The sequence below is a fragment of the Pogona vitticeps genome, chromosome 10, assembly GCF_051106095.1.
Source record: "Pogona vitticeps strain Pit_001003342236 chromosome 10, PviZW2.1, whole genome shotgun sequence".
NCBI lineage: Eukaryota > Metazoa > Chordata > Lepidosauria > Squamata > Agamidae > Pogona > Pogona vitticeps.
In genome coordinates, this window is record NC_135792.1 from 26679618 (window position 1) to 26685620 (window position 6003).

General features: G+C 47.9%; 1 long non-coding RNA gene across 1 annotated transcript; it reads left to right on the plus strand.

Moving 5' to 3' along the window:
* Positions 1-415: 415 nt before the first annotated feature.
* LOC144584387 (uncharacterized) lies at positions 416-4654 on the plus strand. Its single transcript, XR_013538597.1, has 3 exons — positions 416-684; positions 3291-3368; positions 4329-4654. It is a non-coding gene; the product is annotated as an uncharacterized LOC144584387 (long non-coding RNA).
* The last annotated feature ends 1349 nt before the right edge of the window (positions 4655-6003 follow it).

Below are 6003 nucleotides of genomic sequence, written 5' to 3' on the forward strand. Positions count from 1 at the left end.
GGGGGGGGGGGGGGAAGGTCCCCACTCACTTTAGTGAGACGTAACAGGACCTCTGACCCTTAAAACACATTCCCCATATTCTCTGTCACCCAGATGGGAATACTTCTTCTAAGATGTGAGCACGGCATTAAAAATAAATAATGTTTCTTAAAACGCCAGCTAATTCATTAGTAATGACCCTTTTGTTTATTAATATGCATGTTTATCTATTTATCTAGCCAATTACCCAGCTAAACAGTTGTAGCCCACTTAGCTGATTTACAGCTGCCAAGGCTTAATGGGATGATAGCAGCTAGAGAATGGCATTGGGGGTGGGGGGGGGAGACACTTCTCACTACCAGTTGAGCTTCAGCCTAGAGAGATGTAACTTTAAATGAGGGCCAGCCCTACCATGTGGCAGAGAAAAGATGCAGTTAGTCTAAATAGCAGAGGCTAGGTGGTAATGACTAGAAGGGCCATGGGGAGTGGCAGGACACAGCTGGCCCACAGCTATCTGTGGTTTGTTTGGCTGGGAGGGACCGTTCTGGGCTGGGGTGACTGTCAATCTCTCCTGCACTAACCAATCGTTCCCCTTCCACCTCTGAATTCAAAGAGAGACCCGCCTCTCTGCTGGAGTGTTCTGTTTCCTCTCTTGAGTCTATTGAAGGCTGTGTTTGTTTGTTCGCTGTTGATCTGTTCACAACTGTAAGTAATGAAACATTGTTATTCTTTCTTCGACAAATGTCTCAGAATGCTTTAAGTGCCAGTCAACGAGAAAGGGGTGGGCTATCTGGGAAACTTGTAGCTAGTCTCCTCTGTTGATCTCTTTCCTTCTACCACATAGGAAAAAATGGATTTGCACCAAAAATTCAAAACTCTGCAACAGATCTTGCCTCCCGGTGCCTATAAGAGACTAGAATCAAGGCAACCCAAAACTTCCTTGGACTGGTGCAGCCCTTCCTTGCCCATCAGCAAACTCCTCCTTTCAGAATTGCTCCATCAACTGGATTCAGGATGCAGAACGACAGTTCCGTTTCTCCTCCTGGATGCTGTGGGATGAGATACACCTGACAATTCAAGGGGTTGTCTAAGAACACTTGTTAGGAGGAGCAAACTGGACCCGCTTAAGCTCACACTGAAATAAATATGTCTGCCTTAAAGGAGCTACAATCCTTTTGCTTTGGTTCATCTGTACCAGCATTAACTTCAGATTTGAATGCCGCATCCCGAGAGCTGACTAACGAAGCTTCTTAAAGATGGCAACCAACTAGCCCCTGTAGGTGGCCGGCAGAGAACCCCAGGATTAAAAGCACCGCTGACTGTATTCAGTCCTCCATAGGTAGACCAACAGACACGTATTTCTGGTTTTACTCCTTCTTGTGAGACTGATGAGGATTTAGTTCAAATGGTCCAGCAATTCACTGGGAGACCCCGGTCTGCCATCTGCCCACCTTTTCCCTATGGTGTCATCTTGTATATCCATGATTTCCACAAGAGCTGGTTTGGAACTGAAGGAATTAATTAAGGTTGCTTTGAAAGAACACTACTATGCTCCCGTTGCATTTTAATTTTATTTTTTTTAAAGAAAGAAAAGAGAGATAAACAAAAAGAAAACACGCCGAGCTCCTTCAGCCTAAAATGGGGAGTGGGGAGAAAAATTTACTACACAGATTCTTTGACTTTGGGTCGTTTATTTACACGAAAGAGACCGTCTCTTCTGCTCCTTCTCGGTGACATGGGGCTGCGCGTTTGTTGACCAGGTCCGGGTGCCTGTTTCCGTTGGCTTGTCATGTTCACTAATTAGTGAGCTGCTGCATGATTCACCTTGTTAATTAGAGGGACTCGCGCACAAAACCCCTTCAGGCGGTGCAAAAAATAAAAAAATTTTTAAAAAGGAGAGAGCCTCTCGACCATGCCCTGAGAAAGCTACAGCCTGTGAAGTGATTCTTCTCATCTACCTTCTATTTTTTATTTGAAATGAATAAATCATTGAGATTTTTTTCCTTGTGGAGTGAGAATGCAGGAATTCACATCTTTGCAAGATGTAAATTATATGTGATCAATAGAGGGATGACAACTATATTGTACTTAACAAGCCTCCCTAATTTGCTGCTTGTCAGTCGATGAGAAATTGCTTGAGATATTTTGTCCCCATACCAAGGGTGATTTTTGATCCCCCTCGGCTTTCTCCCCCCCTCTGACACCCCTTCTTGCCCTTGATGTAGGAAAAGAAGTGAGCGATAGCCAGTTTCTGAGAGTTGAATCTGAACTAGAAATTATGTAGATTATTTAAATCTCAGGCTAGCTTTGCATTTCCAGCAAGAAGCAGCATTTTGCTGAACAAGGTCCTCCTTTTTTCTCCTCATTGTCCCTTTTTCCTGGCTCTGTATTTGAGGCACAACAGCCGAGGGGCCTGGAGGTTTGTGTCCCTTATTTTGCTGTCGAAGGTTGTTTTCTCTCCGCTCTACTCTTTTTGGGAGCTGAAGGACCCTTTCACCTTGCCTTGCCCGGCCCTCCGAAGTCGACGACCGGTTAAAATAATAAATTAAAATTGTTTTCCTCCTGCCACTGTGACTTGATCAAGCCATGATCCAGACTACCAAAGAGGGGGCTCGGCAGTAAAACGGCGCTCGTTCCGCGCCAACACTCCCCATTCCCCATCTGCTCCGAACACACTTAGAAATTAGCTCCAGTGACATTCTCTCTAACTATTTGATTAAAATTACTTATTGGAGCCAAATGGTTGTTAGAAAACTGCCACAGTTTCATCATTTATGCAAATCAGATTTGCAGTTTAAGGACACCAGCAGCCCAATGCGAAGACGACATGGAGCTGGCATAACAATCAGGCAAGGGGGCTTCCTTTCTTTGAAGGGGGGGGTCGTAAAAGTTTCCTGGTGGAATATCTTAACCTCCTGGCTTCCGGGCAGGGATGCTTCCTTAGGACAGGCCTGATCCAGCTTCGTGCCTCAAGCAGAGAGCCCAACAACGCCGTAGGAGTGCGGGAAAGGGGGCAGGAAAGGCAGAAGAACCCCAAGGGAAGCAGGAAGGAACCCCACCACGATGACATTCGTGCCCAAGGCCGGTGGCTATGCCCTAGTGCTGTGACCCCAACTCTCCTGCAGCCAAGTCTTTATCCCCAAGACTCGCCTTCAGCCCCGTGGGGAACATCTCACAAAAAGCCTCTAGTGCCTGTGGGGATGTGGGAGGATCCATGCTGCCTGAGGCAAAGCCCATCTCCACAGGGGAGGCCCCACTGAACCGCCCCCCTCCCGCTCTGAAGAGCCTGTTCTTTGTCACCATCGCTGCAGTTCTCAATCGTCAGCAAAAGAGATGAAAATCTACCCAGGTTACCCTTTTGGCCGGGCGATCCTGTGCAGAAGAGCTGGGTGAAGCTTCCTCTTCCTCAGGATGATCGGGAGAGCAAGAGGCTCATGTCCCTCCCCCCATGCATGTTCCAGATTCTGAGCCTGAGGGACTCCAGGAGAAGGCAGGGCTTCCGGACCACAGTGAGGAACAGGCCAGCCGCCTAGCCCCCCTCAGTTCCTTGCTCATCCGACAGCCCTGCGAGGCAGCTCCTTAGATTCCCAAGGCCTCATCCGGCTTGGGCAGGAGGGAATCTATGAAGGGTTGCCCGACCAACAGGCATCCCATCTCCTGATCCTTCAAGGGCCAAACCGGAGTCCTGGGTGTCCCCTTGTGAGGCAGCTGCAAAACACTATGTGCGAGACAGACATGCACAGAGAAAGCTGGTTGCTCTCAAGTCACTTCCTACTCTCCTGGTGACCTTAATAAGGTTTCTCAGGGTAGGAGATATTCCAGGGGGGGCTACCCATTGTCACCTCCCTGTGAGAGGAGGTTGGTTTGCAAGGGTCACCATCCACTGGTAACAAAAACAATCCCCCACCTGCTCAGGTGAGCCAGAAGGGATGCCATGATTGATGGTGCAGAAAGCCAAGCAGAGGTCCAGGAAAAACAAACTGTTTCCAGATTTCTGTTATTTTGGTTTCGATCTGATTGCAAGCCACTTTCCTCAGCTGTGACAAACCAGTCCTCCGGGAAATGAGAGAGAGACCACACTGTCTCCTTACTGGAGAGTCGTGGGAGCACATTTCATAGAGGGAGGTCCCAGAAGGAAGGGAGACACACACACCCCTTTGTTTTGGGACTGGGTGCAGAAAAGCAGTGTCACTGAAATCCTTTTTGACTTGCAAAGGCCTGGGTCGACAGAGGTCCCAGGATTATTCCCAAACTGAAGCTCGGCCAAGAAATCAAAGGCCATTTGTAATTAACTACGAACGGTTCCTGAAACACCACCTAACGGTTTGTCCTGTGTCCTTCTTTTCCAGAGAGTGGTGCTCGCCGAAAGACACCAGTGCAACATACAATAAAAAGAAGCTATTAAACCGTCTTTAGCTTTCGCCTTCCAAACAATCCAGACCCCATCCCAACAGTGCAGCCATGTTTATTTAATTTTAAACCAAGTGTCCACCCTCAGTCCTCCGAAAATGAAAAAAAGGCCATTTTTTTGCATCCATCATCATTCAGAACGATGACATATAACGTTTGAATTATGATCGCCTTAAAAGCTAAATGATACATAATACAATCTGTGACAGTCCTATCAATCTTGCCTCTATTTCATACATATTTCTTATTAACAGAACATTTTCTAGCCCAACTGTCTTCCTGAATACAATTAGCACCTGATTTCAGATTTATGTTCGGCGCAATCTCCCATTTTGTATCTCTGACACCGCCCTGAAGCCTACTTGACTTGTCTGACACATATTGCCAGCTATTAGGAGCGGTTGTGTCAGGATGAAAATGTTGTAATCTTACCTTTTTTGGGGGGAGGGGGGGCAATAGATTCCCATGGGATTTGACATGCAAATACAACCTTTAGCCATCCTGGGGAGGGGAGGTTTGTGGGGGGAGGAAGGGGAGGGAAGCCGCAGGGGGGGGCTTGAAATATAAAAACTACGATGGTGTACACATAGAAATGTGCAATTTTTGGAAAGGGAGAGTTTTCAGCCCCTGGACATTCCGTGAGTTGAGCAGGTCACCAAAAGTGGACAAAAACACAGACCCGTGAAATCAGAAATGGCTGTCTACTCCCAGTTTCCAACCAACAATATTTAGCCTTCTGGTCTCCTTCAAGACATATCAAGAGCACTTTATGACCATGTTAAATCATGTGCAAGGTGGCCACAGAGAAGGTACGGCCACAGCAGGAAAGAGTTTAAAAATGGAGGCATTGGTTCATATTAACAAATGATGAACAAGTCTTTGGTAAAGTTAATGGCTCTTAATTGCCTACCCAAGACCATGCCCTGAAATACTTTGCATGACAACCAGAGATAGCTTGGAGCCAGGAACTCTTTCTGACAAAATTTGTGTCTCACTCAGATATTGTTAGGATTTCAGTTAAGTTCAAAAGCAACCTCAGGGAATGGCAGAGAAGATCATGGTCCCCTCACCCAGCCTGGGTGAAAGACTCCTTATATGGCGAAAGGAGCAAACGTCAGGAAGGATCTGGGTGCCCAAAAATTGGAGCATCCTTGAGCTCCTCTGGTTTTGCCACAAAGGAAAACCTCTGGACCTGCCAGCCAGCCAGCAGGATGCGCGCGGAGCGCTAGGACGGAGCCAGCTGCCGGTTGCCAGTTCTGCAGACCGAGTGGGCAGAGGAAGAGACATCGAAGGAGGTGCCTCTCCTCCTCCTCCTCCTCCTCCTCCTCCTCCTCCTCCTGCTCCACTGCCACTCACCGCCTCGGGGTTGGATCACATGACTCAGAGCACCCGGAGGGTCTGGGGGCAGATGAAAGCTGGCACGTGTGCCGCCTCAAGCGGCAAGATGCTGCCAGACTGGGCTCGCCCTCAAGACAGCTCAATGCCAAAGTAACAGCCCACCACCACACCACCCCATCCCTGCCATGCAAGCCGAGAGACGTGGGGTGGCTTCCCTTCCATTTTATTTTAAATTTTATTCTCGTGCCACTGAAGCAGAAATTACAAGCCCTGGGC